Source organism: Ovis aries, chromosome X, assembly GCF_016772045.2.
Source record: "Ovis aries strain OAR_USU_Benz2616 breed Rambouillet chromosome X, ARS-UI_Ramb_v3.0, whole genome shotgun sequence".
NCBI lineage: Eukaryota > Metazoa > Chordata > Mammalia > Artiodactyla > Bovidae > Ovis > Ovis aries.
Window position 1 is genome coordinate 39,303,138 of NC_056080.1, and position 24,307 is coordinate 39,327,444.

General features: G+C 51.2%; 1 long non-coding RNA gene across 1 annotated transcript in view; it reads right to left on the minus strand.

Moving 5' to 3' along the window:
• The window catches only part of LOC106991980 (uncharacterized), a 72,566-nt gene extending 48,658 nt beyond the window's left edge, over window positions 1-23,908 (minus strand). The window contains exon 1 of the long non-coding RNA XR_003587489.3: window positions 23,614-23,908. This is a non-coding gene — a long non-coding RNA (uncharacterized LOC106991980). The remainder of the gene's footprint in view (window positions 1-23,613) is intronic.
• Window positions 23,909-24,307: the final 399 nt, after the last annotated feature.

Here is a 24,307-nt window from a genome sequence, read left to right on the forward strand (position 1 = left end):
TGGGTATTCTAAAGCCAAAGTCAAAATGTCAGCCAGGCTGGGCTTTCATCTGGAAGGTCTGGGGGAGAACCCACTTCCAAGCTCATTCAGGTTATTACAAGAATCCGAGTCCTTGTGGTTGTGGGACTGAGGTCACCATTTCCTTGAGGTCTGTCTCTGGTTCCTGTACATCTTCAAGCCAGGAACAGCACATCTAACCTTTCTCATGTTCACATCTCTCTGACTTCTCCTACCTACCTCTTTTGCCATCAGTCAGGCAAAAGAGGTGGGCAGCAGAGAATGAGATGGTTGGATGACATCACTGACTCAATGGACATGAATCTGAGCAAACTCCAGAAGATAGTGAAGGACAGGAAAGCCTGGTGCACTGCAGTTCATGAGGTCACAAATCATCAGACACAAATCAGCGACTGAACAACAAACACTGCTTTTAAAGAGCTCATGTGATTAGATTAGGCCCACCCAGATAATCTCTTTACTTTATGGTCAACTGTGCAGTGGTGCTAGTGGTAAAGAACCCGCCTGCCATTGCAGGAGACATAAGAGATGCAGGTTCGACCCCTGGGTAGGGAAGATCTCCTGCAGAAGGGCATGGCAACCCACTCCAGTATCCTTGCCTGAAGAACCCTATGGACAAAGGAGCCTGGTGGGCTATAGCGCATGGGGTCATGAAGAGTCAAACGTGACTGAAGCAACTTAGCATACACGCACATGCCATGCGTGTGACACAAGCACACAAGTGAAATCTCATCACAAGTGATGTGATTCACAGGTTCCAAGATGAAGGCATGAAATCTTGGGGGACTGTATGTTTAGAACTCTGCCTCCCACAATATCGTTCTGGATCATTCTCTGTATAAATATTTATAAAGATAGATTTTGGTCTTTTTACTTTTTTTGTTTGTAATGGGGTATGGCCTATTAACAATGCTATGATAGTCTCAGGTAACAGTGGAAGGATATATTTGTATTGTAGATACAATAAGCCAATTATTTTTTTTCCAGTCAAAGATCTCCACCTTTCCATTTCAGTAAATACTCATCTCAACCAATACTCAGAATATATTCAGATTCCCTTAATAGACTCAAAATGTCTTTACAAACAAGTCCTGGCCCAACATTGCAATGCTGTTCTGAAAAAATGTCCCACTTTCTAGATCTATCAAGTGACTTCCTTGTGATGTCATTAGCTTGTTTCTCTATGCCCTGTATTTCCTCTCAATAGGAAATTACACACAAGTGTGGTGGCAAATGTTTAACGCCTGGCTCTCTGAGAGCAAGGCTGGTATCTGGGGTGTTGGTCAATATCCATGGTGTAAATACTTCCACAGTGGCTGATTTCAAGCCACCAATGCAATATCCCTAAATACACAAGGACTTCTCTGGTGGTCCACTGCTTAAGACTACACTCCCAATGCAGGGGGCCCGGGTATGATCCCTGGTCAGGAACTTGATTCCACATGCTGCGACTAAAGATCCCACATGCAAGAACTAAGACCCAGAGCAGCCAAATAAATAAATAAAAATAGATTACTTTACATTTATCCCCCAGTAATATATTTTTAAAAAAGGAAAAGAAGGAGATGGGCACAATCTGCCAACTCAAACCAGGATAGACCAGTTGGTACACACAGCTTGATGGACGGGAGGAGGTTTGTCAAGAGGAGAAGGTAGAGGAGGCTATAAGAAGAAAGACTTAAAGAACCTTGCCACTCTCCTCCCCAAGACTGTGGAGGAGACAGGATGATAACATGCTCTAGGAGTGGAAGTAACCAGCACCCTCTTGCCTTCAAGAGGAAGGTCCAGGAGTGAAGTAAAACATACAAGCCTTGGTCATAGGAGACATGGTAAAGCTCCCTGTAGCATAGCCCAGCAGGGAAGCTAGTGTGGTAATGAAATCCCCCAGCACCCTGACTCCTCGGGTAGGTCAGTCTCCACTGACTGCTGGAAGTCCGCATCAGAACTGAGCTCTAGCTGACCACAGGAATAATTCATTTATTGGTATCCTTCGCTTCCCTGGCTCATCTCTGCATCCCTCTCCTGGGGCTCAATGGGATCGCTGCTGCTAAGTTGCTTCAGTCATGTCCGACTCTGTGTGGCCCCATAGACAGCAGCCCACCAGGCTACCTCCCCAATAAAGGGTTGGCCCCCATCCCCTGTGTCAAGGCCTGTTTCCCAGACCAAAGCAGAGACAGAAAGAGGCAGCGGATGTGAAGCAGCGTGAAGCTTTTCACGTTCTCTGCTTTTTTACAAAGGGATGTATTCATTGATTATTATTGTCGCTGTTGTTGTTGGTTCTGGCCATGCTGCACGGCATGCAGGATCTTCCCTAACCAGGGATCAAACCCATGCCCCCTGCAGTGTGAGCATGGAGTCTTAACCACTGGGCTACCAGGGAAGTAAGTCCTTTATTCATTTATTATTAATGCAATTAATCCATTTTAAATAAGAAACATTTTAATAAGAAAAACCACAGTTGGAAGACCCAGAAGATTCACTGAGAGAGACCACGAACAAACTCTCCCCTGCCCCACCACAGTTCCACCGACCCCCACGCCTCCCCCTACACACCCTAAGACACAACAACGGCAGGTGATCATGTTAAGAGGAGCTGACATTTGTTGAGCAGATACTAGGCAGAACGCTTTGTGTGGATTATCTGTTGTACATACTTGGAGCACATGTACTTATCTCTCCTTCCTCCCAAGTTCCCTTTCATATGACGGTGAAGGAACAAAAAAAGGTATGAACCCACAATAAGGAAAGGGTGCGGGGTGTTAGCAGATGAGGGATTTCAACACATTTCTGGAAGACAGAGAGCAGGAAGAAAGGTGGTGACAGGTGACGCAGAGCAGAGGGAGCCACAGCTGGAATCCTCCCAGGCAAGGATGCGCGAGGAAGAGGCTCCAGGCTGAGCCCATAAGGGGGGAGGGGGGTGGGGTCCCTGAAGGTGGGAGTCGGAAATGTGTCTGGAAATGGAACTGACTGAGGGTCTGCAGCTGGACAAGTGCCCCTCAGCACCACTCTGCCCACCTCTGGGAGCAGAAGAGCCAAGAACACCTTTCTCGGTTTCTTAGAGCCAGGATCATGCTTGCATTTCTCAACAACCACAACAGAGGGGGAAGACTGTCTTCTGAAGAGACAGAACACATTTTCTGAGGGGAACCAGAGTGGCTTGTGTGGCTATTAATGCCTTGGGAGAAAGCCTCCAGCCCATGATTCATCATTGGGGGACATCAGCTACTCACCTGCTCCCCTAAAGTGGAGCTCATCAACCACACCTCCACCACGCACACAGGGAGGATGGTCCACATCCTTCCGCTACACAGGAAGTGACACCTTCCTTGGAGGTTCATCTAAAGAAAGCCTGCACCATTAAAGATAGATATGGAAAAGAACAACAGAAAAATGGATCCTGGAGGAAAGAGAGATAATTTCACCAACAGAGGAGAAAAAAGAAGAGGAGAAGAAGGAAGCTTTACCCTCAGAGAGATGTGAGAATCTTACATCCATAAAACAAGAAGGCAACACAAACAATTACAGAAGTAAGAGAACTTGGAAATTTAAAATATGGGTATAGAATGAAAGAAATCAATTGAAAGCCTGAACGGAAAAAAATGTATCAAGAGACTCTTCCAGGACACAGAGCATGATGAAAGAGACAGAAAAGACAAGAGACAGTAGAGAATCAGTTTGGGAGGTCCAACATGTGAGGAATAACAAGATTTTCAGAAAGACTGGAGAAGGCAGAGGGAAAAAGCCTGGTACCACCGCAGCCCTTGTGGCTTAGGACTGAGCTGGGAGGGACAGCCTCTGTGAGGCTGGGTAGGACCTGCACTTTATAACCCAGGCTGCCATGTTTTGTATATTCTGTGTCAATTTCCCTTTTGTCCTGCCCTAGTATTTGGAGGTCTCAGCTGAGCCAAGATGAGCCAAAAGGGGGAAGAGTGTGTCCATACAGGGGACTCAAGTGTAAAATGGAGAGGGGGCAACATTGGGGACTAATGTGATGGAATCAGTGGGCATCAGAATGAGGGTCCCCCAAAGGAAGGATACTCTGGGAGGCACGAAGTCAGAGTTGTTCACTTCTCATCCCACTAAGAGAGTCTTTCCAGATCTAGATCCTAGAGGCCCTAGGTTTTGTCTGAGAAAGGAGTGGGGTTTTCCCTTATACCTGATCTTGTGGATGGGGAAACCAACTTGTCCGAGGTTTCTTCTATCCAGATGGCAGTACTAAAGTCAGGAGATGAGAGCTGATTGGGGCAGAAGTTGTAAGAAACATCTGTTGGGAACACTGTAAAAGGAATTGGAACCCTAGAACACATAAATTCATAGAGATAGAAAGTACACTAAAGGTTGCCAGGGATTGGGGGTAGGATGGAATAGTGCTTAGTGGATACAGAGTTTCTGTTTGGGAAAATGGAAAAGTTCTGGAAATAGATAGTGGTGATGGTTATACAACATTATTGATGTACTTAATGCCACTAAATTACACACTTAAAATGGTAAATTTTACATTATGTATATTTTACCAGTTTACCAAATTAAAAAAAAAAAAGGAAATTGGAACCCACATATACTACTGGTGGAGATATAAAATAGTGCAACCACTGTGGAAAACAGTCTAGCAGTTTTCCATAAAGTTGAACACAGAGTTACCAGAGTTACCATATGACCCAGCAATTCCACTCCTAGTTATCTACCCAAGAGAAATAAAAACATATGTCCACGAATGCTCATGACAACATAATTCCTAATAGCTGAGAGGTGGAAACAGCCTAAATGTCCACAACAAAATGTGGTCTATCTAGACACTGGGATATTATTTGGCAATAAAAAGAAATGAATTACTGACACCTGCTACAACGTGGATGAACCTGGAAAACATGATGCTGAGTGAAGAAAACAGTCACAAAAGACCATATATTGTATGATTCCATTTACATGAACTATCCACAGTGAGAAAATCTATAGAAATAGAAAGTAGAGTATCGGTTGCTAAGGCTCGACGTTGGGGTTGAAGGGCAATGGGGAGTGACTGCTAATGGGTACAGCGTTTCTTTGGGGGATGATAAGAAGTGGTGAGACTCGGGTTTGATTGAGGCAGGGTCAAGAAGATCCCCTGGAGAAAGAAATGGCAACCCACTCCAGTATTCTTGCCTGGAGAATCCCATGGACAGAGGAGCCTAGCAGGCTACAGTCCACGGGGTCGCAAAGAGTTGGACACAACTGAGTGACTAACCACACACACATAGAAAAAATGGTGATGGTTGCATTTCTCTCTGTGAATGTGATTTAAGAAAACCATTGAATTATATACTTTAAATGGGTGAATTGTATGGTATATGAATTATATCTCAATAAAGTGGCTTTTTTCTTAATAAGAAAGGAATAGAAGTTTCCCACTGAGATGGGTACTAGGGCCACATGACCCCTTTCCATTCCAAGGTTGGGTGATTTCCGTTCCAGACTCAGGGATCTTCTGATATCTCCCCCACCCAAGGTTGGGGCCCTAGGACAGCTTTCTCAGCAGCACCTGGACACACTCACCCATTGAGGTGTCTGCCAGTGGCTGAGTCAGAGGCTTCGGGCAGCGCTGAGAAGGCACCCCCTGCATCACACTGTCAGCCTGGCCCCCTGAGTTGGTTTGTTTTTCCAGGGCATAAACTTATTTTATGGAGAAATAAAATGCACAATAATAAAAGGGGGGAGGGGAGTGTTTCCACAGGCTCACATTTTATCCAAAGGGGCCGTGATTTGGCATCCCTGGCTCGAATATGAAATTATTACACAAGAATTGACTCTCGGTGTCTCCGATGCTCCCTGGGATGATTGCTTCTATAACTTATGGAGACAGCTGAGCGTTTGCATTCAAGTGATCACATAAATTAATATCCATATGTGGAAATGGTGTGCTGGGAGCCGGCCTGCTTTAAGAATGCATTCCTTGTAATGATCCTTGCACCTGAAGAAAAATGCCCATCCCAGGTTGCGAGTGCAGGCCTGGTATGCTCTAGTCATGGTTCATAAGGGTTTGAAGTCAAATACAGCAGGCAATCTATTCCCCCTCTACAGTGGTGAAGAGCTCTGTGTTGTGTTCAGCGGCGATGTCATCAGAAGGAATGAAGGGAACTGCTTTTTGGAAAAAAAAAATTTTTTTTAATAAATAAATCAAAAAGCATGTGCCTTAAAATGAAATGTTTTGCTCCTCGGGGATGGGTTTAGCCCAAAGTTCTAATTATATGTGTGGCAGTTTAAGGCCTCCCAGGCTTCGTGCTTGCCAAAAGCTTTTATTTTGCTACGTGACAGGAGACAAAATTACCACTTTCTCCTTCAGAGATTGCCAACACCATGCCAAAGGGGTGACGGGGGCGGCGGCAACACCAGCAGGAATTCATGATGGGCTTTGCGTGGGTAGGGCAGGCAACTGGGAAGTAGAAAACCCAGACCCTGCCCTCAGATCACAGATCAAGTAGCCAGCAGAGGTGACAAGCCACAACCAGGCAACGTGAGCCTTGGGGACACGGCACCCTGCGCAGGTTGGGTGCTCAAAAGTATTTGCTGAATGAAAATACAGAAGGAAAGGAGCAGAGGCACGAGAAAACAACTTCCACCTTCACTCACTGATTCATTCATTCATTCAGGAAACGTCTCTCGAGCTCTCGAAGCCCACCACATCCGCCGCAAGATGAAGGGGAGTTTGACAGCAGAGTCCTCTCACGTGGTGCACACTGAATTCCATTCAATTCATTCTGGGGCTTTTCAACACCGGGTGGATTTATAACCTTTTCAGGCGATGGATGACAGGCGTGTGCTCGATAAAAAAAAAGAATAGATTTGGGCCGCCCCTGCAGATTCGGCCACTTCCTCCCATCTTTCCCACCACGGGCCTGCCTCTGGCCAGGTGGCAGGCCATCAGCCTCAGGCAGGACTGGCTGAATTTAAAAATAAAACGTTGGCAGGCTTCTTTCCTATTTTAAGAGCTGAACAAACATGGAAGCACACAACTCCTTCATTTCTATACACACCCGCCCGCACGTGCGCCCAGGCACCTTGGTTCTCCCACATCCACCCCCACCCCTCATCTCACAAACTTTCCTTTTGCCTTTTTACCGGGAGCACAGTAGACTTCCAAGAAACCTCAAGAAAGACCCGTCTAAAGTTCAATGGCCTGGACTTTTCCTCAGCAGCAGTAATATGCTGGTAAATGTTTAACAACTGGCTCTCCAGGAAAAAGAAGAAAAAAAAAAGAAAAGAAACACCTGCTGGCAGTGTTTGCCGATTTCTGTAGTGTAAATACTCCCCCTTCCCCAAGTCGATTTCAAGCTATCACCTTGCCATCGCAGACTGGAGAGTTGGCAAGAGATATGTATCATCAGTTCCCTTCAGCTATTTAGCACCAGCTCCTGCAGCCCCTTCAAAAGTAAGCCTGCAATAAATTCACTGGGCAAAGCTAAAGCGGAGGCAGGAGTGTGATCATCAGCTGTCAGGGGACCGGTCTCAGTCTCTTTGAGAGGTAGCAACACACTGGGTCGCCCTACTCCCCACTAGAATCTGTTCCCACAAGAAGCAGGGAGTAGAACACCAAACCACAACTCTAGCCCCTCATCCAGACCACATTCCCTCTCTTCTGGCTTTCCAAGGACTTCAACAGCAGACACCTGAGAAAGACTCCCTATTCCAGAAGCTGAATTGCGATTGCTTTGAAAAGATTATGCCTTCCCACCATCCGATATTTCATAATAAGAAAATGGGAATCCAAATTCTGCCCCACTAAGGCTGAATGATGGAAGGAGAGGCAGAGAGGGGAAAATTGATTTGCGATGTCAATAGCAGGTTTGATGTCCTTATCCGCACCCGGAGGAATCCTCCACTTCTGCCAGATTGGATTTCTTTCAGAGCTGTGCGCAGTCTGACTACGAGCACTTTACACCCAGGCCATCATGGACTCGTGGCATGTTCTGATACCAGCCTCCAGCTCCCCATCACTGAGGACCCAATGAGAGCCCCTCCCTAGCGCTGCTTCCTCCTGGATCTTTTTGTGTGGTCCCAAGTGGCTCATTCCACCCTTCTGGCTCTAGGCTTTTGTAGCTGGGCCCTTGATCATTGTTTGTGTACTATATACACTGTGCTCAGCAAATATTCACTCCCCCTCCCCACTCCAGCCTCTCCCTGTACCCCCTCTTTGGCAGGAATCTACTTCCGGGCCCCACTGACATCGGTTGGCCATGTGACTTGCTATGGTCAATGGCATATAAGTAAAAGATACAAGCAGAGGTTTGAAATGTGCTTACTTGGTTTGGCCCCGGCCTCCCGCACTCCTGCCAATGCCTCCAGGCAGCTGCTGCTGCTTCAAGCTAACACCCTGGAAAGAGAGATGCTGGGAGCTGACCTAAATCCAACGCCTAGCATGGAACAGAGAAGCCACAGCCATCCATAGGAGAGAAACGAGTGTTTGTGGTAAGCCACTGGGATTTGGGGGCTGTTTGTTATGCAGCTGGATTGTAGCGTTAGTTATAACACCCACTTCAGGTCATGTTTAAAGATAGAGCCTTTATCAGCTTGTTTCCATAGAAGACTTAGCTTCCCACCAACATGGTGCAGAGACCTTCCTGCAAATCAGCTTCCAGGTGTACCTGCACCTAAAGCATGCATGCGTACTTTGGGTGACCTGTCATCCCACACACCTCTGCCTTCCCAAATTAGCAACAGAGTTTGGTTTATTCGTTTCCTCCAGCAATGTATCATGTACTAAGTAAGTACCTACTGTATACCAGCCCCAATGTGTCAGGTACCTGGAACCCATAATCAAGAAGGTTACAGATATGCAGATGACACCTCCCTTATGGCAGAAAGTGAAGAAGGACTAAAGAGCCTCTTGAAGAAAGTGAAAGAGGAAAGTGAAAAAGTTGGCTTAAAGCTCAACATTCAGAAAACGAAGATCATGGCATCTGGTCCCATCACTTCATGGCAAATAGATGGGGAAACAGTGGAAACAGTGGCTGACTTTATTTTTCTGGGCTCCAGAATCACTGCAGATGGGGATTGCAGCCATGAAATTAAAAGACGCTTACTCCTTGGAAGGAAAGTTATGATCAACCTAGATAGCATATTCAAAAGCAGACATTACTTTGCCAACAAAGGTCCATCTAGCCAAGGCTATGGTTTTTCCAGTGGTCATGTATGGATGTGAGAGTTGGACTATAAAGAAAGCTGAGCACCGAAGAACTGATGCTTTTGAATTGTGGTGTTGGAGAAGACGCTTGAGAGTCCCTTGGACTGCAAGGAGATCCAACCAGTCCATCCTAAAGGAGATCAGTCCTGGGTGTTCATTGGAAGGACTGATGTTGAAGCTGAAACTCCAATACTCTGGCCACCTGATGCGAAGAGCTGACTTATTTGAAAAGACCCTGATGATGGGAAAGATTGAAGGCAGGAGGAGAAGGGGACGACAGAGGATGAGATGGTTGGATGGCATCACTGACTCGATGGACATGGGTTTGGGTGGACTCTGGGAGTTGGTGATGGACAGGGAGGCCTGGCGTGCTGCAGTTCATGGGGTCGCAAAGAGTCAGACACGACTGAGTGACTGAACTGAACTGAACAGTAATACATAGGAATGAGAGTACATACAAGCATAACATTTTAAAGCCCAAGTGAATGATATAGATAAAGAGTGCTGGGAATTCCAGAGAGAAAGAATGATCCCTTTTAGGATTAGAGTGAGGAGTAGTGGGAACCAAGAAAGTTTTCACAGAAAAGGAAGAAACTGAGATAAATCTTAAAGGAAGAGTTGGTCTCAGGTGTGGGCTGGGGCTCAATATCCCAGGCAGGCCACAATGAGTTCTCAAGCTCATATGTGTCAGGGACAATGCTCAGACTAGTTAGAGGGGAAGAGGAAGGTAAACAGAGTCAGCTCACAGAGGCTTTCAAGATCAAAAGAGTCAGGGTTCTCACTCCACCTGATTTCTTTACAGCTATACCATCATCAAGGCTGTGGTACTGACGGAGGGCCAGATGCATACGTCAAAGGGAAAGGATACAGAACCCAAAATATACCCACACTTTTACTGTGCAAAAGTTTTCTTTATTCTTATGTTGAAACATAACATTTGTCCTTGTCATTTTCTATTAAGTCCACTTTATCCTCCTATAGATGTTAGAAATATGCTTCTATTTTTCCTAAGGTTTTTTGTTGTTGTTATGTTTTTATATTTAACTCTAACCCATCCAGAATTTTGGGGGGCAGGGTCTGGTGTGAGATCCAAATCCAAGTTAGTTCTTTACACCAAGAACTTGTGCTAATGGCATTTTTTAAATAATTATTAAATATTAAATAAGGTGATTTGGTAGCTTTGTTTGTCATGGATTAAGTTCTTGGGGTGTTTTCCATCTGTTTCTAGAATCTTCCCTATGGAGTGGATCAATTCCCTATTTTAGAGCCAATTACACAGGATCTTGGTCATCACAGTAGTATATTCATTCACCCCTTCACATTTGTAGGAAATTTTGGAAAAAGACTCGGGATTCTACTTTGTGGGTAAGAAGAACCGTTAGCAGTTTTTAAGCATGACTAACAAGCTTCTTATAATTTGGGTTAATCAGGGGGTAGTGTATGAAATTTAGAAAGTGAAGCAATAGATAAAAAACAAGGATTTACTATAATAGCACAGGGAACTATATTCAATATCTTGTAACAAACTATAATGGAAAAGAGCCCCAAAAAGAATATACATATATAAATGAGAAGATAAATATATACAGAGGATGAGATGGTTGGATAGCATCATCGACTCAATGGACATGAGTTTGAGCAAATTCTGGGCGATACTGAAGGAGAGGGAAGCCTGGTGTGCTTCAGTTCATGGGATTGCAAAGAGCTGGACAAGACTTAGCAACTGAACAACAACAAATACATATAAAACATATATATATGTATTTGTATGTATATATATAAACTGAATCACTTTGCTATACACTTGAAACCAACACAATATTATAAATCAGCTATACATCAATTAAAAAGAAAAAAGAAAGTGGAACAGACCTGAAAGTCAGGAGGCAGGGTAGCAATCTCAGACAATAAGACCTAAACACAGGCAGAGAAAGCAGAAAAGGACACAAAGCTATATTCAAAAAATCAGAATGTTAGTTATAAAAAAATCTTCCAAAACATGTACTCATGAATATTCATTCTCCAAATGAGGAAACAGAGGCCCAAAGAGGTGAAGTCACTTTCCCAAGACCGCACAATGAATTAGAGCAGAACTGGGAACAGAGCCCGGATATGTCAATTATACAAATGTTACAAGTAACAGAAATTCTGACAGTGGCCTGAGTAAAGAGTTAATTTTTCTCTTGTAAGAGAAGTCCAGAGGAACATACAGAATCCAGGGCTCATCTGCTCCAGTTATCCAGGACCTGAACTCTTCCTGTTCTTCATGCCAGTTTCATCCTCATGGTCTCAAGATGGCTGCTGCACCTCCAGGCACGGGATCCAAGTTCCAGACAGGAAGAAGACAGAGGGATTAAAATTCTTCTCGTTTCACGGTTTTGCCCTATTTGGGAAGCAAAATCCTTCCCAGAGATTTCTGCTTACCTCTCCTTGAGCGGAACTGAGTCATATGGCCACCACCAGCTCTAAAGGAGCCTGGCAATTTGAGAACTTCACTATCTGGTCTCTGTGGTACAGAATGAGAAAGCAAAAGAGAGTTGGAACGGGTGTGGGTGAGACTAACTAGAGTATTTGTCTGACACCAGGTCCAGACTCTTTGTATTTTATACTGACAGGGCTGGGGTAGGGAGGAAACAAGGCCACGCACATTTATCTGGGCCGGAGCCAGGGAAGATGGCCACCTCCTCCTCAGATATTGGTAAGATTTCATGAAAGACTTAGGACCTTAGGAAGTGTTCAAAAGAAGGGAGTAGTGTGTGAAATTTAGAAAATGAAGGAACAGATCAACAACAAGGATTTATTGTATAGCACAGGAAACTATATTCAATATATTGTAACAAACTATAATGGAAAAGTATCCAGAAAAAGAATATACATATATAAATGAGAAAATAAATATATACAGAGGATCAGTGTCTGGTGGATGAGGGGAAAGGAAGCAATGTGATACACGCCACAGCAAACTAACAATTACCAGGCACTTATTACTATGTGCTAAGCACTATTTCCAGCTCCAGGCTTGGGAAGTGTCTTGCAAGTAGAATATAGAAGATCAGATTAAGGGAATGGATGGGAGTCAGGAAAATGTCCTTGGAATGAGGGTAAGAAAACAAAACAGAAAACCAAAAGAAAGGAAGTTAATCTTGGGAGGACAGCTCGCAAGAGGGCTTGAGAGCAAGGCATGAAATCTTGGACGGGCTCCACCAGAAATAAAAGCAAACATTCTCCCCTGGCATCAACTGCAAAGAAGATGCCCCAGCATACTAGGTTCACTTCTGGGTGGGTCCTTTAGAAAGATGTAGAGGCCAGAAAAAAAAAAAAAAAAGAAAAGAAAAGAAAATTACAATGATGATAAAGCTCCTTGGGGCAAGCACTTGTGGTAGAGAGATGTGAGTTCCCATCCTGGTTCCCCACCTCTTGGATTTAACTCTTCTGAACCTGTCTGAGGGTAGCGACCTTTATGCGTCCCTAGGATGGGAGGTAAATTAAGACTCTCTTGGATGTCCCTGGAGATCCAGTGGTTGAGAATCCACCTGCCAATGCAGGGGACACAGTTTCAATCCCTGGTCCAGAAAGATCCCACATGCCACAGGGCAACTATGCCTAGGCACCACAACTACTGTGCCCACGCTGTAGAGCCCGCGCTCCCCAACAACAGAAGCCACTGCAGTGAGACGCCGACACACCACAACTAGAGAGTAGCGTCCACTCCCTGCAACTAGAGAAAGCCCTTGTGCAGCAATGAAGATCCAGTATAGCCAAAAATAAACAAATAAATAAATTTTTTAAAGACTCAGTTGCAAGTGACAGAAAACCCAGGTCCAAGTGACTTAAGCAAAGAAAGGGAATTTATTGGCACACATAACTAAAATATCCTGGGGCAGGGCTGGCTTCAGGCTCAACGGGATCCAGGGGTTCAAACAATGAAGACTCTGTCGCCTGGCTCTGCTCTGTCTTTGTTGGCTCTTAGTTCAGGCTGTCAGCCAGCCCAGGCTTATAGCCTATCTTTTTGGTAACCCCAGTAGAAAGCATGATTCTCTTTTCCACTAGAAACAGCAAGTTCTGAAACTGTCTCTCTGGGACCCACTCTGGTCACACCCCCACCTCTGAACCAATCACTGTGGCCATAGTGGGGTGAGGGGGCAGGTTCACACGCTCCTTTCATCCCACCTCTGTAGGCAGAAGACAGGGTCAGTCTCCTCCCACATAGCACCTGGGCTCAGTCAGAAAGCAGTGGTTCCCCCAGACAAAGTGTGGGTCCTGAATCTAGAAGGGGACCAAATGTTGAGCAAAGCTCAAGCTATCTACCACATCTGAGGAGCGGCCAACAAAGCCATAAACACCAAAACCTCCCAATCAATCAAAACCTGCCATTTCCCTGGATCCTGTCTTGAGGATGCAAACCCTACCTCCTTCCTGCCTTGTCAAAGAAATTGCCAGAATGTCTGAGCTGAAAAGGTCCTTTGAAATCATCTCCCCCCACACACCAGGGTGCAGAGGCGGGAAGGCCTGCCTAAGCATGCAGAGCTAGATCAGCTGCAGAATGGACTAGAAAAGACCTACAAAAATTCAGCCAAGCATTCTTTCGCTTCCTCCTGCAGCCTCTCTGGGAATGGTGTATAAAGGACAAAACAAAACCCTGGAGAATGTCACCAGAAATGGGAACAGGCCTGGCCAGCATACTGTGATAGCTCAATGAAGAATTTCTAAAAAAAAGAAGAATTTCTTGGTGGGTTGGGGGTGGTGGATTCTCAAAAACTGAATGGTGCCAGGCTGCATAAAGGGCCAGGGCCAGGTTGCCTGCAGCCCTCAGCCCTGGATTGGAGACAGTGTGGCTAGGGACTGAGATGGTGGCATGGCATTTTTCCATGACAGGCTGATATGGGCTGCAGAGGGCAGGTCCAGGGCTGAAGAACCCCTTAGGGACAATCATGCAACAAACACCAATGAAAAAAGTTGGCTGAAGTTGCTCTGAGAAACCACACACCTTCTCTCTGATCCCAACAGCGTGTCTTATCAGCAGCACCTCAAACTCTAACCTGCTCCCCACAATGCGATAAGCCTCCCCCAGCTCCCTGAGGAGGTCAAGTGTCCCCTTCATGTTTTTACCAAAAGGAGAACTGTGGCCCCCTTGCCTGGGGGCTACAGCTCCAGCCCTGCTAGGCCTTTGATCTTTCTCTTTACCACCAACATCCAGGCCTGACAGTGCCACTTCTCAGAAACTTGGGGACACACTTAGGAAGCTTATCTGGGCAACATAGCCATGTCAGGGGGGTAGATTTCAGATGGATATGCTGGAATGTTCTTTATTACACGCTGCCTTCTTCTCTCCTTGTCTGTTTTTTTTTCCAAAACAGGACTCAAGTGGGAACACCAAATGGCCTTAGACCCTAAGGAATTTCAAAGGATTATCATGATTACTTAAGCAAGGGTTTTCTGAAATTCCCAGCCAAGCAGGAGAGAGGATGAAACTTTTAAAGTTATACCATTCCAGTGGTTGGTTAGATAAGTGTGAGGCCTGAGCAAACAGACAAACCAGGAGCAACATTTCTCCCATTAACTCTTTCAAGGCCTAGAAAGCACAGGCTGAAGGCCTCCCCGTGTCCCCTGAGGCCCTGGCACTCTGTAATTTACCAAGACAAGCCTTGGTTCCCTAAATAGAAGTCCAGGATCCAATCCTTTCTTTGCTTTTACTCCTCCCAGGTCCCCCTAAACACTACAGCTCCAGCCCTGCCAGGCCATGGCATTCTTCCAGGTACAAAGCAGTCCCTTGGAGAAGGAAAGCCCTCATTTCCCAGGGGGTGAACAGCTATCTCTGGACTGGGTCCTAGGAACGCCCAACGTTACCTCGTTCCCTCCTCAGCCACCGCACAGCTGGGCAGAGACGGTCAGAGAGGCCTCCCAGCTAGTGGGCATGAAGAACATCCCAGCTGCCAGTCACTGGGGCCGCAGAACCAGATAGAAAAGCTCAAAGTGGTGGCTGTTTGGCACATGCCTCACCTGGGTTGGAGGAGCACCTGAGAGGGAATCTCAGGCCACATACACGGCCAGAAGCTTTTGTTGGGAAAAGAAAACTGCAGGAAGCAATACCAAGGTGAGAGCTGGCCGGTGTACAGGCATGCTGGCATAGAGCAGGGAGCCCCACTGTCAGAGCCTAAAGGCCAGGGGTCTCTGCTTTCACAATTGCCCCTCGAATTTGCAAACAAGAAAAAAATCCTACAAAAAGTGAGGCGAATCTGTATGAACCGGAGGGTTCAGGATCCAGATTCCAGGCCTGCCTGGGTCTGGGGGCCCCTGGATGCTCTGTGAAGAGAGACTCAACACTTGAAAATAAAAAGAAATGAATTTTTAAATTTTTTTATTTTTAATAGATGCTTTTGAATTCTGGAAACAACCCCTAAATCCTGTGAATGCATCAGGACAGAAAGAAGCATTGTTTCCCAGAAATTTGCAACACCCCCTCCCCCATGGGCCTTGACAATCTTGGATCCCCCAAAAGGGGAGAGTTTATCAGCCCCTCTGCAGGCTTCCTATGAATAGGCACACCCCAAATCAGCCCTCAGCCGCCACAGACGACCTCCTGCCCTGGGAGAGGGCCGAGAGGAGCCTCAAGTCCCACGGCCGGGAGCCCCCAGAACCCGCCGCCGCCCCCGCGCCATTTCCAGTCCTACGGGCGAGGGGGGTCAATGTCGTTCAAGTAATTTCTCTGCGAACACAAGATGGCAGCCTTAAATAAATGCAACCCTGCGCAGCTTTTAATCTTACACATCATTAAATTCCTAATTTACACATTATGTTTTCGTGGGCCAACCCATAACTCATTAGTGTTGAACTCACGAGGTATAAAGACCAACGCACGACGGGCGCCAGGGCGCCGTCACCTGCCTGGATTAACAGTCCCTGCCCGGGGTGGGGGTGGTGGGGGACAGGGAGGAAGCTCGAGAGGGACGCCTGGGAGCCCGCCGGGCCGAGGCTGGGGCGCGGGCGAGCCCTGGGTGCCAGGCCCTGCGCCGCAGGACGCGATCGCAGCACTGCAGCCGAGAAAAGTGGTGGGGCCGGCTTCCTCTCCTCTCTACTGGGGCTCGTGCACGCGCGCGCGCGCTCACACACACACACAAACCACAAACACACCGCACGCACACCCGCACACTCACACACCCGGGTGGCCGCGCAGGCCTCCTTGGCAGACATCTTCCTGTGGGAGGATTGCAAACGAGCCGTGAAAGCCAGAAACTACACGGGTTACAAACTCTGGAATCCCTAGCCGGCCCGGGCCCCCTTCTCCCACCTCCGACCCGGCCCCCTCTGCTCGGCGCGGGGCCAGGAACCCACCAAAGGGCAAAGCGCATCCGCCGGCCACGCGGAGAGATCCGGGGGCGCGGAGAGTGCCTAGAGTCCCTTTGCCCCTCGACCAGGGGACAGGCGGCCCAGTGTGCGCAGCCGAGCTCGATATCGCCGAGCAGGGGTGGCCCAGGGAGACCCCCGAGGCGCGCGGGCTTCTGGGCTCGTCCGGGCCGAGGGTGGGGTGGAGGGTCTTGTAAGTCACCCGCCACCCGAGGATGGCCGCCCTGCCCCCCTCCAAGGGAAAGCCGCTCTCGGGTGACCGATATCACCCGGGCGCAGCTGACTGCCCCAGGCCCGGGCCAGAGCACACCCTAAGAGGGAGGCCGGTGCCTGGAAGGGCCTGGAGGCCAAAGGAAGTGGCCCGCGCGCAAAAGGAAGGACCCAGGCGGGGATGCCGAGGACGGCTGTCCAGGCGACGAGGGCCAGCACACGCCTCGCCCTGCGCGGAGCCGGCCAAGCCCTGGAGGAGCTCTAAGCCTTCCCAGCCAAAAGCCAGCTTCGCGCCGGCGGCGGAGTGGGAGGGAGGAGGCCCGGCGCGCGCCCCGCCCTCGCCGCCCGCGGTCACAGGGGCAATTACACTCCTCGCTGCAGACGGTTACCAGCTCGCCAGCGCATCCCTCTCCCGGCTCCCCTCGCCTCCCCTCCCCTCCTGTGCCGAACTGCTGGCTCCATCTTAGCGAGCGCGGCCGGGAAGCGCGGCTGAGGCCAGCTGTCTCTGGGGACGTCGCGAGGCTGCTCGCACGTCGCGCGCCCCCCAGGTCGCCGGGGAGAGGCCTCCGCACCGCGCAATGTGTCCCACTCGCGCCACTGCCCCGTAAGGGGTTGTCGCGGTCCCTTGAGGACCCCCTCTCCACGCGCTGCAAGACCCTTGCGGCCGCGCTTTACCCCGCAACCCTGCCCCCAGCCAGTGCAGCCACCCTACCGCTCCAAATCCCAGGCGCGCCTCGGTTTTCCATATCTCTTACCCCGTCCAGCCCGTGTGCTACCCAAATGCCTACTGGATGCCTAGACCACTCCGAGACCTTTGCGCTGCTAGGCCTCCCTCTGCACGCCAAACGCCCCTGCCCACTCCTCCCCGCTACGGCTTATAACTGTTCTGAAAGGTGTCTTTGAAGCTGTGAATGAAAACGCAAGTTTTGAATTAAGGGCTTCATTTCCAAGTAACAGCGTGATTTGAGGCAAGTTTATTAATCTGTTTCCTCATCTGCAAAATGGGAGGAACGATGCCTCCGTAAATGCGCGACCGCGAGTTTTAAATAAGATAGACGTGTATATAAACTGCTTGGCACAAAGAGTCCTGGTGGTTAGCATTAGCATTACCATATGGCCAGAACTGTAGCGGCATTAAAAGTGAGGTGGTCTTTTTCCGATTAGGAGTGAACCCCCGCGGAGCCCAGGGACCCAACTCTCAAACCGTGGTGAGGCCGAGCCACCGGCTAGGCCTGAAGGGAAGGCCGAGGAGTCGAGGGGCAGCCAAGCGAGCGAATCATTCAGCCTTCCGCGTTTGCAAATGAATAGGGCTCTGTCTATGGCTTCCGCCATTCCCGCGCCAGGTCTGCAACGCCTGAGGCTTAAACCTGGCGCGGCGGTAAATTTAGCCTGAAGGCAGCGCCTCCTAAGGGGCGGGGAGGTCTCCTTGGAGGAAGGAAAGGGAACTGGGTAAGAAAATGGAGTTGCCTCTGGGAAGAAAAACCAGGGAGAGAAAACCTTCTGGGCCGCTGGCGGACCACTGACAAAAAGAAATCGGACGCAAAAGAAAGGCTCCCCCAGAAATTGGGCCACCGTGGGAGCCGTGAGACAGACTTCCCATCTGGGAAGGGCTGCCTACGGGTAATTGGGTTTGCTCGAGTTGCCTCTATAATTAATAAGTGATTTGACTTGGAGATTGGAAATAGTCGTTGAAAGGAAGCCACGAGCGTAGGGGTGCGTGGCCCCCAAGCCTCTCTCCGAAATGCAGTGACCGCGGAAGAGGACGGTTTAAGGAACACGAGGAATGCGATAATATTGGCATCTAACCTTCTAGTGTTTGAGTAATTCGTTGCTTAGCTACTTTGGATAGGCCATTATTTTGCAAACTGGAAACATTTGCAAGTGGTGATATTTTGCTCCTGCCTGACGCAGGGGCTGCAAACCTACCCCAGCTCTGCTGAACTCTTCGAAATATATATGCATAAATTGTTCCTAATGAGACCATCTGTTTTTTATGGCCCCTCTGGAAGCAGGAGGAACCCGAAGACTGCTCTGTCTTGCAGAAATCTGTGACCAGGCAGGCCCGGGAAATAAATAGGGAAGATTAGAAGAGTGTGCGTGATTTAATATGCGGACAGGGGATTCGGTAGTCGAGGGGGTTCCCATTTGGGGGGCCTGTGGGCTGCTTGGGGCTTGAAGGTTCCAGCCTGTGGGCCTCCTAGAAGGCCCAGGCACTGTGCGGGTTTTCACAGCACACACAAACCTCGCTTTTCCATGCCTGGAACATCGCCAGAAGCACCACGCAAAACCACGAGCCCGCCAGCTACCCCCGAGGCCCAGGGCACCTACCCTGTGGTGGGTGGCCCCCAGCGTCGCCCTCTACCCAGGGCCTCCAAACCTGCAGAAGTGAAGGGAGCCGCGCCTGGGGTTCAGAGCCTAAGAACGCGCCGCGCTCCCTCCACCCCCACTCTCTGGAGGGAGCGCCGCGCTCACCAGGGCCGGTCCCAGAAGCTGAGCTTTTCTGCCCGGCGTGCGTCTGGCAGGCCCAGCGGCGCGGCCTGAGCCCACACCTCGGGTGGCAGGGCAAACACTTTTCACATTATCCGGTGGCTGTTAATTGGGGCAGCGCAAAAGACGCCGAGCCTACCCTCTTTGTGGCGGGGGGGGGGGGGTCAGGAGTGGGCAATGGGGGCTGCTTAATAATAGAGGGGCTGCCCTGGGGAGCCTCAGATATCGGTAACCCCCATGATTAATTCATAACTCTCCACTGCGCCTGGCACCGTCTCGGCTCTTTAATCGGTTCTGAATGTCAGCGAGGCTTCCCCGACAGGCTGAGCGCAGCCTTTTGAATGTGTTGAAAGTCGCTGCGCGCACACCAGGAGACAAAGTTGCCATCTGCTCCGGGGACCACGGCAACTGGGCGCTGGGAGGGGCCTTTCTCCCGCGGCTCCGGCTGCCCCGGGCGGCCTCCTCTTCCCGGTTGGCCCCAATCCTGCCCCAAAGCCAACATCCCCGCCCCCACCCAGGGCGCACTCCTGATGGGAAACTCCGGCTCGCCAAGAAGTACAGTGCTGCGCCGGGGCGCGCGGGGAGCCTCGCGGTCACCCAGATTCAGGCCTATGCTAATAAGATTATGAACCAGAGTTGTTTGTGTGCGCGGACGTGGAAGGGGGGCCGATAAAGTGTGGAGCTGGGGATGACTTAGAGGGAGGAGGGGAAGCCCCGGGAGAACAAAGCTCCGGGCCGTCGGCCTCCAAAGAGTCGCCGAAGTGACCGCCACTAGCTCGTGCACGGGCGGAAGCGGGAGGGGAGGAGGGGAAGCCAGGCCTGAAGCGCCCTCGCGGGTTTAGGGAACGCGGAGAGGGCACGGGGGGCAGGTGGGGGAAGGCTGAACCCGTAGCTAAACGTTTAGCCCTTCGGCTATTTTTTAAGGACACGGATCTCAGGAAGGGGGGAGGGGGCTATCGCGCCCTAGAGAGGTAGGCGGAAGAAGCCCTATCCCCCTTCTCTCCCTCCCCCTCTCCCGCAGCCAGCAGAGGGGGTGCGGTGACCCACCTTCCCGCCCGGGACCTGGGAGGGGACGGAACCGCTGGGGGTGGGGGGCTGCCGACCAGAGCCGGCCGGGGCGTCTCGTGGCTGCGGGCCTGGGCTTCCGCACCCCCGGGCTCTGCGCGTCGCCGCTTGCGGCGGCGCCTAGCCTCCCAACTGTAATTCCACACTCCCGCGAGCGCTAGGGCTGCGGAATCGTTTGAGGGAGTTGGAACTGCATCAGATGAGCACGCCGGGAGGTGAGGTCGGGTAGAAAATAGACAAAACTTTGAGTTGTGCGCCGCTGCCCCCCCACCACCACACACACACATCCACACATAATTTCCCTTCCCCCTTCACAGCCGCCACCTCCCCCACCCTCTCGATTCTTCAAGGTTTGCAGCCCAGTCCTGTCATATGGTTTTGTTTCTGTGCTGCTGCTTTTTTTCAGACACGAAAATTGGACACGTGGAGAATTAGCCCGGCTGGAGAAGCGCTGGGTGCAGACTCAAACAATGGTTTCCAGCAGCCAGACTAAGGCAGCACGTTTCCCCACCTCACCCGGCAATGACAGCGGCCTCGGGTACAGTGGGTCCACTCCCCCCCACTGCCGGCTCCCTCCCCCAGAGCCTGGGAAAGGACCAGAGGGGGCTGCACTTTCTGCTGCCCCTTCCTCAGAGCACATCCCTGGGTTAGCCTGGACTGCCAGGTCTGAGATCATTGTACCTGAGGCCTTTGGGGACTTCCAAGTAAAGGGCCTGCTGTTTTTCCCTGGGAGATGCCACCCCCAAATAATGTGTAAAGCCCAAGCAAGCTCCAGGCTCCCTATCATTTGGCAGTTCTACCCTCCCCAGGCTGTACTTTGCTAAGATGCTTGGACACCGCCCCCCACCCCCATCTGATAAGCCAGTCTCCAGGTGGCTGGGCCTCTTAGGGGCTGCTTCCTTTAGCAATTTTCTTTTCCAGGGGCCCCATCTTCCACTGCAGCCCCAACCTTGGCCCTCAGCCTCTCTGTGAGCCCCCCTCCACTGCCTAATGCCATACACTGACAGTAGCCTCAGCTTCCCCACCACCAAAGGCTCAATGAACGGCCTGTGTGTGTAAACACGCGCACGCGCACACACACATATACACACACACACATATCACACAGAAGCTCTTGGCCTCCCGGAGCTGGTTTCCTCTTACAGGCTCCCGTCAGAGTTGCTGGGGCTGTGGCAACGCCTGCGGCTCCCTGTGCAACCCTGGGTCTCCCTGCAGCGCTGAGAGCTGTGAATCTGCCTTCACGTCCCTTCCTGCAAAGGTCAAGCCATCTCCTTCTCTCATGTGACCCCAGTTCAGTTCAAGGCTACGGAGCTCCAACACTGCCCCTTGAAAATGGGAATGGGGTGGGCATGGGTGCAGGGCAGAGGTCAGCCCCCCAAGCCAACGGGCAGGGACCAAAGGGATTCTGGAAGAGCAGCACTGCAAACAAACCCCAGAGAGCCCCTAAGGTTTCGCAGGCAGAGACTCGAGAGAGGGAGAGAAAACCAGGCTAAGGCTGTTTGGGCCTTGACTCCTGAGCAGTCCAGGGCTACACTAGGGGAAGATCAGGAGAAGAGGCCCGGGTGTCCTGTGCCTTCCTAGAAGCTGCAGTCAGCCTACCCTTCTTCACTCCAAGCAGAAATGAGGAGCAAGCCAGTGGGCCAAGACTGCGAATTCAGTGGCCATGAGAGATCAAGTCAGCTGTGTCGTCCTCCCCCACCCCCACCCCAGGCACGCAGAGACTCCAGAGAGGCCTTTCTGCCACCACAACCCAAGAGAGGCTACTGAGCTCTGCAAGCTGCAGGAGGGAACGACTGCAACACCTCGCTGTGGAGAAAAATGAGAGGAAATGCCAGTAAACCTACTTCCTCTGAAGAGCGCCACCCCCAGTTTTCTCTGAACTGCACCTTAAAAGTCAGGAGAGAGAACTCGTTAACCTTGGTTTGGTTGAACATTGCCAGCTTCCAGTCAACCGTAGGCCCCCCAAAGGTTTTGTAAAATGTTTCACCTAGCTCAGACAATTTCCTGCAGCCCCCTAACCGGACCACCCCACTTACTGAGCAGCTGCCAAAAGAGCAGGCTTGACTAAGGGCTGGCAACCAGAGGCCTTCTAGCCGCCTGGCTGGCCTGTACCCTCCACTCAGCAGTCTGGACAAGGCCCGCCCCAGAATCCAGAGAGAAACCGAGTCCTGGATAACCCGAGAAGTGCAAAAAAAACCGGAAGGAAGCAGCCCAGGAGAAAGAGTTAAAGACGCTCTTCTTAGCCGGTGTGTGCTGTCCGTGTGAATTTCTACCCTTCCCCCCACCAAGTCTCTACAATAGGCATGCGGATGTCTCACGTATCTGGGGTGCTATGCATTTTGAAGGGCAGCATTGTGGGAGGGGTGACCCCCTGTGTAAACCTACCACCCCCCCGCCCAGCGCCCTCCACTTCCACTGGTTCACCGTTTTCCTCCGCATCAACTCACTAGGGAACAGAGCAAGCGGGAGTGAGAACCTTCGACTGCGCTGAGCCTCAACCCCTTTCCAAACGTGAGGCTCACGGGGAGAACTCCTGCTCTGCCCAGTTTCCACTCCCGCCTCCAGAATAACGAGCCGAAAACATGTGTACTGTAAATAAAGCCTGTCTAAATAAAGCACTCGGGTGAAGGCTGCCGAGAAAACACTCGGCATCGCTCTGTGTTCGGAGCGTGAGTCAGCTTCCCAGCTCCCGGGGAACAATGGGGACCTTGCCAAGGGTCCTCTTCTGTCGATCCCCAACGGCCCCCAGGCCCAATTAGGTGGCGGAGACGCCGGCCCCTGGGGAACCTTCGGCCTCGAGGTTTGGGAGGGGGAGGGGCGCTCCCGGCGGCCGAAGGCTAGGGTCCAGCCCCAGGATTAGCGCGCCGGGAATCCTTTTACCCGCAGCTGCCGCGGAGGGGTTGAGGGTTAAACAAACACCGAGCAGAGGAGCGAGCCTGGGGCGGTGTGGGGCTGCGGCCGGGAGACAGGAGGGTAGAAGATGCTGGGGAGCTCGCTAGGGAGCCTTCCCGAGCAGGGTGGGGGAAGACGTCCCCTCCCAGTTCCCAAGCCCGGCTCTCGCCCACTCCACTGGCCGCCTCTCCTCCGCGGCCTCCCCAGTCTCAGCGGAAACGATCGTAGCAGCTGCCAGAGTCACCCCACTCCTTTGAGTCCCTATAGGCCCATACACGTACACTGCCGCCCTCCCCCCCTCCACACACACACACGTGTGCTGAGGACTTGAGGTCCGACCCCAGACTTCGCAGCGTGGGCGCCAAGGCCGAATGAAACGGCACCCCTTTGATGGAGGGCAGTGTTGGGACCCGTGGTGGCCTCTGCCCTACGTCTTCTACCTCGTCCTCCGGGCTCCGTCGCGGACCTGCGCACCACCCAGGAGGGTTCCGACTGGAGCGCTAGCCTTAGTTCTGGCGTGGGCCGGTGGTTTCCCCGCGCCTCGTGACTTTGAGGGTCAGCGATCCGCCCGGCAGGCCCGCGGTTTCCGGAGTGGCGCGGCCAGCCCTTCCTCCCCGTCTCTCCGGCCAAGGCCGCCCTGGACCGCCCAGCCTCGTCGCGCTCAGCCGCCGGCTCCCGGCCCCGAGCCGGGACCCGGGGGTGAAAGCAGCGAGGACCTCACCCACGCCCTGCAGACACGCGTCCTGCCGGGGCCGGTGTTGGCGCTCTAAGCTGCCTGCGATTGCCAAATCGTCCCTGGACAGGGTGGGCGGGGGGGGGCCGAGGCTTTGGGAATGGGGTTTGAGCTGGAGAAGGCGAGGAAAACAAGTGAAACGGGAGGGGCGGGGTGGGGTGACGGCTCGTAAATCACCCAGCCCTACCCTCGGGCCACAACGCCGAGGCACCCCAGGCCCACAGGGGATGGAGGGTCACTCGGCCACTTCTGGCCGACCTCTGAGCTCTCCTGGAGCCAGCGCCCCACCCTGGGCTCAGGCTAGGACCAGCTCCCTGCCCGGATCGTAAACCACCCGCCCGATTCGGCGGGAAGCCACCCTTGGACGCAGCGCGCATCCGCCCAAGGGGAAGTTTATTTAT